The sequence below is a fragment of the Megalops cyprinoides genome, chromosome 8 (assembly GCF_013368585.1).
Source record: "Megalops cyprinoides isolate fMegCyp1 chromosome 8, fMegCyp1.pri, whole genome shotgun sequence".
NCBI classification, from domain to species: Eukaryota; Metazoa; Chordata; class Actinopteri; order Elopiformes; family Megalopidae; genus Megalops; species Megalops cyprinoides.
Window position 1 is genome coordinate 19,202,309 of NC_050590.1, and position 12,504 is coordinate 19,214,812.

The window sequence follows — 12,504 nt, forward strand, 5'->3', positions numbered from 1 at the left end:
TCCAGCCATCCAAACCTGAGGAATTTATTTAACAGAGTATCAGCATTTCACATTTTAATGTCAAATATTAAATTTTATGTTTTTGTTCATCTTGATGGATAGCCGTACACAATTGTCAATAAAATATTCTGGTCACATTATACATTAAATAGTACATAAAAGTACATAAAGCATTCATTAAATCTACATAAGCATGATATAATGTCTGCATTAAACCTCCATTTGTGGAGTGTGGATGACTCAGGTTTTCCATGACTTGCTAGCTAGTAAACACAAAAGGAAATAGTTTATTTTATTACTTATTTTATTATTATTTTATTACATTTATTACATTACATTTCCGTCTTGTAATTTCAAAATGGGAGGTTAAAATGATAATTCAGACAATTTGACAATGCAGTTAAAATGATAGCTAAATAAGTTCAGATAGAGCACAGTTGTGAATGAGCTGGCACAGGTACCCTGAGATAGCAGGAAAGCAGAAAAGTGTCTTGAACCATTTTAGCTCTTGTATTCTTGTGTTCTCATCTCTTGTGTGGAGTGCCAGATTTGCATATCTATCTATCTATCTATATATATATATCTATATATATATATATATATATATATATATATATATATATGTATATATAATTTTTTCCCAAATGATTGATTTTGACATTTTTGACATGTGCATCTGGCTTACATAACAGCTGTAGTTGTTCTCAGTAATGTCTGCTCAGCTTTTATAATTAACACTGCAAGTATCTTGTTGGGGTCTGCAATGAAAAAAACTGGCTGTAATGGATCCATGAGAACATTTCTCAGTCATCGGGAAGGTGTCATTTTACTCAGGTGAAGTAAATTAATTCAGAACTCACAACTTTGTTCCTCCCATTTTAAGAAATACACACCTGTGTGAGCTAAAGTGAGAAGTTTGTGACACTGCAAAACAAGTCCAAAACAGCCCCATATGCCCTTGATCCCTATATCAGTATTCCTTATAGTCCACTGTATAGTACATCAAAATGTTCTAAATAAAACAGTGCACTAATGCAGACTGCTCTGATCCTACATCTGAGTAAACTACATCACAACATTCATGGTTACTGGTGCAAAAACGCATTGCATTTGTGTTGTATTTTTATGACACAATCCTCTGTGGGGCTTGAAGATAAGGCTGTAGCAAATGAAACCATATGCAATACTTCTGTGTGTTTTTTCCTCAATCATAAAATCAATCAAGTGTAAGCGAGAAGTCAATATCTTCTGGACAAATACTTAGAAACACTGGCATGATCCATTATATGTTGAGGTTTAAAATCTTTATTCTCTAGTGGCTTTCAGGAAATGGTCTTTTTTTCCACTGCGTTGTGCTCAATTGAAATGCTTGGAGTACTTATCCAGTGGTTTTGACAGTGACATGAGGGAAATTGCATGCAGTCGGGTGAAAAATGTTGAGGGTAGGGTGAGATTTGCCAGTGGGAATACGGCCTTGTCTATTCCCTTTCATGGGAGCCTGCCGATTTTGTGATCATTATTTTGTCACCACTAATTAATTAAACATGAGTCAATGCTCTCTTGTTTGTTTGAGAGGCATTCTCAATGACTTGTTGTGATCTTGTTAAGTATTTATGGAATGTGGGAGACAGCCATAAAAAAACAAAGCTCTTTGGAATAATAAAGTAAAATGTGCTTCATACACTGAAGTAAATTATATCATAGTAAAGCCGGGGTAAACACTAAAAAAAATTATTCATAATTTTAAATGTCATGTATTACTATCGGTGTACTAACATTTTATGTTTCCTATACATTACAGCAATAACTACCGCAAATGAGATGAAAACACATTATATCTGCATTTGTTTATCATGCAGAATCTTCTAAATTATAAATTGTCTTTGTCAGGAACGGGGATCGGGACACAAACGCGGACCACCGGGAAAACGGAACCAAGCGTTTAATAATAATCAGCGGGCAGTTCGTCGTACAGGGACAGGCAGGGTTCAAAAACACGGGGAAGCAGTCCGGGGGCAGATCCAGGATCGGAAGTCGGGGCGGGCAGAGTCGGTAACCAGGCGGGATAAAAGTGTCGGACGGGTTCAAGTCGGCAGGCGAAGGACGAAGTCGGGAGACAGGCAGGATTCGGCAAACAGCAATCAGACTCTGGGAAACTAAAGCGGGGACGAGACAGGAAGAACTCACTGAAACGAACTAGCAATCAGACAGGGACACGCAGGGGAGATATAGGGCAGAGGTAACGAGGCGATGGGATGCAGGTGAGCAGGCAGGCAGCGGGGCGGGGCTGTAACACAGGGGAAACACAGGTAAGGGGAAAAAAAACGAAAACACCGCGACTAAGGGGGCGGAGCCCTGACAGTCTTAATGGTTTCTTAAGCAATCGCTGAGGAGGTTTGAGAATGTAGGACCTTAAGTGTGAGTAGTTAAACATTCTGTGGCAAAAATATATTTCTTATATTTACAGAAAGAAATTAATTTCATTTAACAAAGTAAATTGCATATTATACGATCATTTCTTTGTGTTATCAATTGTTATTAGGTTGGTAAATTTTATTAATTTATTTTTCTTCAAGCAAGTTTTTAAATTGCCCATTGTAAATTGAGCTTGTTTCACCACAACAACCTCTGAACTCACAGAGGAGTGCTGAAGTGATATGAATTCAGTCCTCTCATACACTTACATGCAGCCAATCACAATTTTTTTTTTGTACAACACAGTCACACAGCCTTTTTTCAGCACCCACTGGCAGATAGGTGTTACACTACTGACATCATCTGATCAATCTCCGGATGCAGATGTCTAGTAAATCACAAGGGTACCTTCAATAAATTCAAGGGTTTATTCTGTAGTAGAGAGATGATCAATCCCTGGCCGGTTTACTCACCCTTATCCCAGGTAGAAAAAAAACATCCTGTTTCTTATCATCCTGGGTTGTAGAAATCAGCCTGTGTGCAAAATGAAGGGTTTGCAGTTTGGGACCAAGCCATATTTTAGTCTAGTTCAAGGAAATTTTTTGTGCATCTGTGATGTAGGCCAACAATTATGTGTCATTTGCTGGGATTACAAGTAAGAATATATCTAATCAGGTTTGGCAAGCCATATGTTGAGATGATAATTCCTTCTGCTTCAGTTGTTAAACTTTTGAAGCCTGTCTGAGAGGCAGATTCCCCTACCTATTGGAGTGGTCTTGAAGGCCTTCCTCAAATCAATCTTTTGGCCCCAGCCATCTTGGAATGGTGATTCTTGAAGACCAATTAACATCTGTTATAGAAAAAGGCACTAATATACATAGGACCCATGGTGCTTTTCTGAGCAAATAATCACTCTGAAGTGAATGTTGTTTTTTTTCTTTTTTGTTTGCTGTGATCTTCAGAAATCATGGTAAATGAAAAAGGTCAAATTTTACACAAACAGCAGATATAATAGAGATAGTAACGAAGGCAAAGATGTATTTTCAGATTCAGTTTGAATTCAAGAATCTAAGATACATTTGCATTCAGAAAAAAATGTTATCATTTAAAATCCTAATCTTGCCATCTACTTGTGTTTTTATTCGAGATAAAGATCCATGTATGAGCATATTCATTTTTACTACACATTTACTTTGAGTGATTGGTGGTAAAGTTCACATTTTCTCTTCTTCTTTTTGGGATAGTAACTATTGAAAGCCTGTACTATTGGACCACCTGTACCTTTTCTACTGCTTTGTTTGTCTTAGTGATTAAATGCTGGTTACAGGGTGGCCAAACAAGGTAAACATTTAGAATTGCAGCAGATGGTTCTACACTATGTTCATGGTTACGTTTTGTGGCAGACCAGGCAAATGTCTGGTTGTCTTGTATTGGCTCTCTCTGTGATAGTTTTAACAAAAGAAAAGAAATGCTTCAGGAATATATACATGAATATATGAATTTAAAATACATTCTGTTATGATGTTTTGAGTCTGTGGATAAATTAATACCCCATTACTTTACAATTTTTGTAAGCTCTTCAGCACACATAGGGTTGGATGCTTTATTTGGCTGTCTTATGCTTATGACGTTAGAAGTTTGAGGATAAGTATAGAACATACAACCCATGCTCATCAAATAGTAAGGCTTTGGGGCAGGGGTGAGGAAATTCTTCTGTTTGTAAAAAAAAATTGTTTACACACATTCATCTATGGCATTCCAAAGCCCAGCTCAAATCCTTTGAAGCCATCCAGCCTTTGAGATTTATATATAGTCAGGTCCTTCCATGATTGTGATGTACACCCCTACATCTACCTACATCTAATTATGTTTCTCAAAGCTTAGGAAGTGAGGGTCTCTGTATTAAGGGTGTGAGGAACACACGCTTTACCAGACTCTTCTTTGGTTATCAGTACTCTACCAGTTTTTCCCCACACAAAGCTGTTCAGCTCCTTTCATTAGCCCTAATCTTACTAAACATGGTTATTAGCAGGACTTGTCGGATTGTGTTAGTAAAATGTTTTAGCTTTTAGCAATAGGACATAATATTATTCATTATTATTGTCACATGACTATATTTCCGTTTTTAATAACTAATATAGTTCAATTCCTCCATTCAACTTGGACACCAAAATATGCATAAACCCACACCAGTGTAACTAATATTTGTGAAGGGAGAGAAATACAAAATTAAGATGTAAAATAGCATTTTTATCTCTAAATAATTACACAGTGTCAAATTTGAAAGTATTTGTAGGATTTGTTGAAAAGCAGGCCTGGTGTTAAGATATTGAGCCCATGCTTGTTGTCTGATACTCTGCAGTACTCTGTCACAGACAGCAAGAATGGTAGATCACTGTTCCTTAACTGTTGTGTGAAAGCTGGGAAGACAAGTGCCTACTAGGCATAGAGTGGCAGTGATATCCCCAGCTGAAACAGGGGTCAGAGCCCTAAACTCACTGAAGCACAGCTAGCCAATTCAGTAACCAAGCCTTGGGAAGGACTGCGGTCTAGGGGCAAGAGGATGCCCCTGGCAAGCTGGTGTATGGGATTTAAAATTTCCAGTCTCTGTCTGCTGTTAACATTATTTTCCCTCTATCTGTCTCCTGTAGCACAGATTACCAAAGTGGGAGGTTTTTTTTTTTATTTCCATAAAAATTTCATTAAAACCAACCTTTGTAGCCCAAAGTCACTTTCTGGTATTTCTGAGCCTGTAACAAGGTTCAACATGATGACCATTGGTATCTGGCAACCCTTCAACCATTAAGTAAGGATCACAACTGTGGACCCAGTGTGCAGGATCTTTTGACATTCTCCTTGTTGTAGTCTCTCTCCCCTGGAAAGAGAAAAAAAGGCTGCTTGGTAATGAAGCTGTTTCCTGTGTTCTGCATAAGATAGCCATGGTGCATGATTGATAGAGAGTTCAGTGAAATGACGGACAAAGCCCTCCTCTGCTGCTTTTCAAAAGTCACCCTTTCAGTCGCAGCCAGGAGAAAGAAGTGATAAAAGGAAAGCAAATGAATCACTTGAAGTGTTTTTTTTTGTCTGTGTGGCTCTTATAGTAATGAACGAGCTGCACAAAGAGTACAAGCCTGTGTTAATGGGCTGACGAGTCATTGTGTCTGCTGGAGTGCTGAGCTTGATCCTCAATGACACAGTAATCAATGTGGAGGTGGGTATTGGGATTATCTCCTGCTCTTGAAAAGGAGGGTACAATGTAAGACAAGCTAGCAAATTATACAGGGTGTTTTGTGAACACATTTAAATGCTTTGTATGTAAGATTTACTAAATATAAGGATCAGTAAATTCAAGCAAATGGCTCCTTGACAATTCTGAAGGAAAACATGCCCACACAAAATATAAAACAAGATGTTATTTATTTATGTATTTACAGCAGCTGACACTGCAGAACATAACTGTGATTTGACTAGTTAAGGAGATTCAAACATTTTCTGGAAAAAAACTGGTGAAATTCTACTATTTTCTGTAGCAATGTTGTGCTTTTTGACATACAAATATGTGCTTAATTACATGATTTCTCTGAATGATAATGTCAAACAGCAGCTCCGGAGAACTGAACCTACAATAGTCTGGTTACAAGCCTAGTTTGTTCACCACTGCAAAAAAAAAAAAAAACTACAGCTCTGTGGATGTATTCAGTAGTCTTACTTTCTGTGCTCTAAATACTGGGTAGGATGTGCCATTAACTGTGTGTGTGTGTGATATTAATAATGCTATAAAAAGTTTCTTTTAGAGAGAGTATTCCAGCTTGTTCATTAATGTCATTTAGAGTGGATGCTGAGCAGATCACTAGTCTTCATGTTTTATGAGAGCATTAATTGAATCATCTGTATCCATTATCAGAAAAAAAAAGGAATGAATTGGTATCAGGACACAAAGAGAGAGATGTTTGGTAGTATTAGCAAGGTACTGTGCGGGCCAGTCCTTGTGTTGTCTTATAATGCTGATGTGCAAGGAACCTGTATAATGCATAGTGTGGCCCATATTCTCATGCAATGGCGGTTTTGTTTTGTCCTCATGAACAGTACGCAATGTGAATTCACACCTTGTGGTTAACTTTATAATCTGACAACAATTAATTTTCATATGTGAGTAGAGCCATAATGAATGTAATTTGGCATGTTTACAAACAGCTGATGGATGAGAATGCAACATAAGGCTGCTTCTGGCACTTTTGCAATGCATTAATTCATTTATTGTCCATGTGTCAGACTTATAACTAAACCAGATCTACCTTTCATCATTTTAAAAACTGCTGTATTTATAACAACACGTGTAGCTACGTAACAATTGCAATATATGTAGAAACATAAACCATGATGTGTCCCACATCAGAATAAGTGAAATATAAAATGCACTATACAGTAAATGGTAGTTGCAAGGTTGTTGTAGTGCAGTTTGTTTAGTTACGATACAAGTGTTGCTAAAATAATGTGACATTGGGAATTATGTAAATACTGTGGCTGAAACAACAGCCACTTGAGTCAAAGTTTTATGAGGCAATGCAGAACAGTCCAGTATGGTGTAGTGTGCCGTAGTTTTCTGTGAATGTTGAAATGTTACGCTTCTTATTCCAGAATCAGCAAATATAATTTAGATTTAATATGATGACGCTTTCAAAGGGGTAAGCAGCAGGAATGCTCATCTATTAATTATGCAGGAGAAGGAGAGTTTTAGATATTCAGTGTCATGTTAGGAATTTTACTTTTCCCTCACTCTTCTTCCTGCTTTGCCTTTCTGTACAGATCAGAATGTATGTTCTGTGTGTTACACTGCACATATTCATGCTGATGTTCCTCTGGCTGTTGGTTGTTGTTAGCTGTGTTAGCTCTCCCTCTCTCCCCTCCCTCTGCATTATTAATCATGAGAGTTGCACACTATAGCCCGGTATTGCCCACAGGCACTCAACATTCCCATCCAAAATTGAAAGTACTGATTGCTTCTCAAACCAAAAGCTTGTTTTTATTTATTTTTAATGTCTTTTCAAATTTCTTTATTCTAACAGGTTTGTATAAATAAACATTAACTGTAAAGGATGAGCTGAGGAAACTGAATTAAATATGTATGTTGTGAAACACACAATATAAGCTCTTTATGCAAAACGTAATGAAGCTAGCTACTTGGGCTTAGGGATGTCATCTTTTCTATAAATGCATACTCTGTGTCCACACATGATTGCAAATGTACTGACATGTAAATATTGATATATTTAATATGGAGACAGAGACCTGTGCAAAATGTACCATTCAACCACAGTGGAGAAAATTAAAGGATAAACATCCATGGAGCAAGGCCATATTTAAAAGGAACATTATGTAGGTCTAGTAATTCATTTAATATGAGAGGAGCCTGTCTGGTCCTTCCGTAAATCTGTTCCATTAACCAAACCTAGTGCAGTGCAATTGTATTGTTTGTACAATATGTGTGCTTGATGAGAGATGCTAAAACTGGGCAGTTTAAAATTGGATCCAGTGTTTCAATCAGATATTACCTTGATGATGGTGGGGATGAGAATAACGACTGATATAATAAACTTTGTTGATGCTGTTTTATACAGTATGTGGGTTGTTTTAACATTAAACCCAATTTCACTGTCCCTCCAAGTGAAGTATGTTCATTTTTGTGCTCTAAGCATTTCATAAGTGTTTCAACACAACTGAAATATCAGCTGCCTCCACTTCATTCCAGCAGCAATATAGCTTCACCCTGTCTTTGCAGCATTGTACCCAGAAGTCTCTAACAGTATTGCTTAAAAGGAGCCAGCAAATCACACCATTTAGGGGTCTTTATTTAATTAGTTGAATCTGCCCTCCAGTCTGCAGTGGAGATAGCTTTTGGAAGGTGAACAGTGTGTGACACCTCAGATTAGAATGTAGAGTGGGTGAGGATGATAAGTCAGGGCATTCTCTTCTTCATCTTCTTCTTCAGTGGATCCATCACTAGTTTTCTGTGTGTGCTTACAGTGATGGATTGCCAGTCACGGGGTGACAGGGACCCACTGTATGCCTGACTGATACATTAAGTCTCGAGTCACGTACATTGTGTTTGCTCTTACCTTTCAGCTTTTCCAGAAAAACAAGCTCCTTTAGCTCCAGGCTCCTTTTATGGTGGAGGTGTCGTTCATTACCAGTACTAGCTGTCTCTGAACCACACTGCCACTTAAAAAAGGAAACTTTATATTTTTATCATATGAGACCCTGTACTGAAGGGCCTGTGCCGGTTTTTGGTTTAATTGTGTGACAGATGCATTGCAGTTACATAGTAATTCTTAAGTTATTCTTAAGTAGGTCAATTGCGCTTTATTATTGTTGATGTGTATCCTAGTCACTTTTTACTGCTATACTACTAGTGTTGTTGTGCATTCTACTTCATGATTGGCTTTTGGAACATTCATAAGAAGTCTGAATTGATCAGACATTTTCATGTCCACTGTATGCTACAGAACTCCTCCCCAGACTCCCTCCTTGATTTTGTACCGCAATGTTGGGCTGTATTTTCTTCCTGGGTTATTCAAATGGGCCACAGATTTATACATGAAATGCATTCTTTTGTGTATCTAGATAACTGTTCTGGGTACACATATTGGAACTTTGTTTGTTGAAACATTGTAGCTTTAGTTGACACCACAGAATCTAGACTATATTTATAGTTGACAAATAATGTACTTTTTTTCTTTAAAACATTTGTTGAATGAGCTCCTCTGAAACAATGTATTACAGCAATCTTTGTTGGCATATGATATAGGTAGCCATTATTGTATAATATTCTTCATTCTTAGTATTTAACAATCTAAAATTCTGTCAATTCTATAATTATAAGGGAAGAATAAGCCTGACGTCTCCTGAGTGATTCCTTGACTAAGCTATATGCTGCATGTTGCCTGGAAGCTAATTAAAATGAATCAGAGGTACAATACTTTAAAATGAAATTGTGGCTTCACTGGCAATCATCAGTGAGGAATAAATAATGCTTCTAATTATTTTGAACCGTGTTTCTTGTAAACGACTTGTCAAGATCCGCACTCCACTGTTACCACTTTATGTTACACTTGTTGTCTGTCAGCTCCTCACTCCCCCCTTACCATCCACTGTCCTCTTTGCTCACTCAAGCTATGGCTTCCACTGTTATCAAAGACCATTAATTGCACCACAAAAGTGACACTGCAGGCCTGTTTGTGATGCTTCCATGCACTTCATATTCTTGAAGTCCCCTCTCCATCAGAGACTCATGGGAGCAATTTACATTATTTTGACAACCATATCCCAGGAAAGCTCTTTCCATCCAGTGCATTTTTGAATTCTAACATAAATAGGCTGATTCTCTGTTGCAGAATAGCCGAGAGACAAAAAATTTGTTAATGCTGTGTTGGCGGTTTATTCACCCAAACCCTTGACAGGTGAAAGTACCAAAAATAATAATAATAAAAAAGAAAATTAATACTAGTGCAAACAAAAAGAACACAAAACCAACAAAATACAAACAATAATTGCCTAAAGCAGGCAAAAAGAGACGATGTCAATTACACAACCCGCTCTCAACACCACTGCACTCTTAGTCAGCCCTTCCCCTGCTGAATGAATGCCTCTCTTATAAAGGAAGTCAGTTATTTTAGAATAAAATAAGAAGAATCAAATCAATTAACTAAACAAAGGCAATAAACCAATCTCTACTATATTTAACATGTTTCATGTTTTTTCCTCTTTAAAACACAATGCAAATCAATTATAAAAGAATAAAAAGCAAACACAGGAAACTCCCCCACAATTACAGCCCCATTTGCCAGTGCCCTCCCAACACTACAAATCCCATCAGGCCCCAGCCCTCTGTTCCTTTGGCTGATGGAGTCTGTCCTGCTGGTGCCATTGAATGAACAGGTAGGCCCTGTTACCCCAAACAACAAACACTTAATTTACTCTAGCTGCTAAAAAGTTGCATATTGACAAAATATTCATGCCTATAGCATGAATAATCAAAATGTGAATGCATTCATTTAATGCTTTGTTGGCTACTGACTGATTCCATGTAGTGTTCACTGTAATGAAGACACAGATGTAGATACCTTGTTTTCAGTGCTTTCAAGTGAGCAGGTAAAACTGAGGTCAATGCCAAAAGGCAGATCTAATTAGGTGGGGGAATAAGGAATTTATTGAAAAACTCAAAAACATTTTCAGAAACTTACACCAGGGTTTTGCATGTTTGAAATGTTTGAGAATAAATGTTTCACCTTTATTTTACTCCAACATCTCACAAGGACACATTCAGTGTTTCTGTCAAAGAGATTATTTTTTTCTAAAACCAATTTTAATCTCATCTCCTGAAGTTGATACCAGTTACAAACTGCTGCCACTGCACCAGTGCTATAGGCATCAAATAAAAACCTGTAACAATATTCAGCCTATCAAGTTTCCTGCACCACCTAGGTCCAAATACACCTTCAGTTCTGTAGCCCAAAGAGGCAGTGCACAATGTTGAAGAAGGACAAGCTAATCTGTACTGATTTGAAACAGTGCCACACACACAAAAAAAAAATGTCTCTAATCCCTCATTCGTTATCGGAGAACGATAGAACAGGGTGAGGAAAGGAGGTTGAAGCTATTTCATGGCCGACTGACTCCACTGTTCTTCACCTAATTTTTTTGTTCCCGAATTTGTATGCAATATAATGTTCCTTTTGCTTGTTCAAGGCATAACAGTTAAGACAATAATACATTGCTAAGCAGTTATTTTAAGCAATTCATAACATTTACATCAGCGTATATATACCATATGTATGTATGGTATCCAGAGGGTACAATGACTACAAAGTACATTTTGCATTTGACAATTGTTTCATGCCTCCCTTATTTTGATAGTGAATTTTTAGATGTTAGATGTGTTGTGCCAGCTGAGTGAGTTTTGTATTTGCATAAATGTAATGATAGAAAATATGACACCAACTTGACTTGTCTTGACTTGTGACTTGACTGTGTTGTTTTGCTGAGTGTGATTTTTCTGGTCTGATTTTGATTTGCTTCCATTTATTTTCCTCCTCTTGCTGATTCACATTGGTTAACTTCCTGGTAAGGTCAATCTTGTATGTTTAAATACCATCCTGTTATTAGGCTAGCACTCAGAGGTATACTCACTCGCTGTGTCAAATGCTCTTCCAAATCTTGATGTGTCCCCACTAACAAGGTTTATGTGGAATGGAAGTTGTGAAGATTCATGTTTGTTCGCTGAAATCTGATAGTTCTGGTGATTTAAGCTTGATAAAATAAAACATACATTGAATTTATGCTGTGGAAGCACAATTGCTTTTGACCAGATTAATTGTGTTTCTCCATAGAATATTGTATTATTAGAAGGGAACTTGATTAATTCATCGAAGGAGTCATTGTTCCTCTTCTTCTTCTTCTTCTTCTTCTTCTTAGTTAGTGGTCACATGAAAACGAATGATGTATCACAGGGTTTAATGTATATTAAAATGCTAATAATTCATGCAGATGTGGAAACAGGTCATGACATAATATAGGAGAAGACATACAGCATCAGGGGAATGTCATTTTCACCTACAAAGCTCAGAGTAATTGTCAGAAACTGAGGCAAAGCAGGACAATATGCACCCCTCTATCCATTCCTTTCACAGGTACATACCTGTAACATGTGCACCATTAGATAACAAGAAATGGTGAATCAGGGATAAGCTCTAGTCACATTCTTGCTCTGTGTGTAACACAGGCAGGGAACCCCTGAGGAGTAGCAAAGGTCTATCAGTCTCAAGTAATTGGGTTGCTATGCAGATGTACTGGATATCGGAGTTGGAAAGCTTTGGTGTTTGTTGACTATTTGATTGGAAGATTGGTTGGGTTTAAAGTCACTAGACAGAAAATGGATAGTGACTACTGATCAGTTGATATATGGAACTACCAAAGAAATCAAGATATATTAAACATCTGCATATTGCATTTTTACAAACTATTAGCCTCAAGGGAATTTCTGGGTCTGTGCTCTGAAATGGGTTTTCTGTTTGTCTCCTTCCAAAAACCTAA

The 12,504-nt window shown here is 37.3% G+C and overlaps 1 protein-coding gene across 1 annotated transcript in view; it reads left to right on the forward strand.

Annotated features, from left to right (window-relative positions):
• LOC118781756 (cadherin-8-like) overlaps positions 1-12,504 on the forward strand; it is a 68,414-nt gene that overhangs the window by 35,976 nt on the left and 19,934 nt on the right. The window lies entirely within an intron of this gene.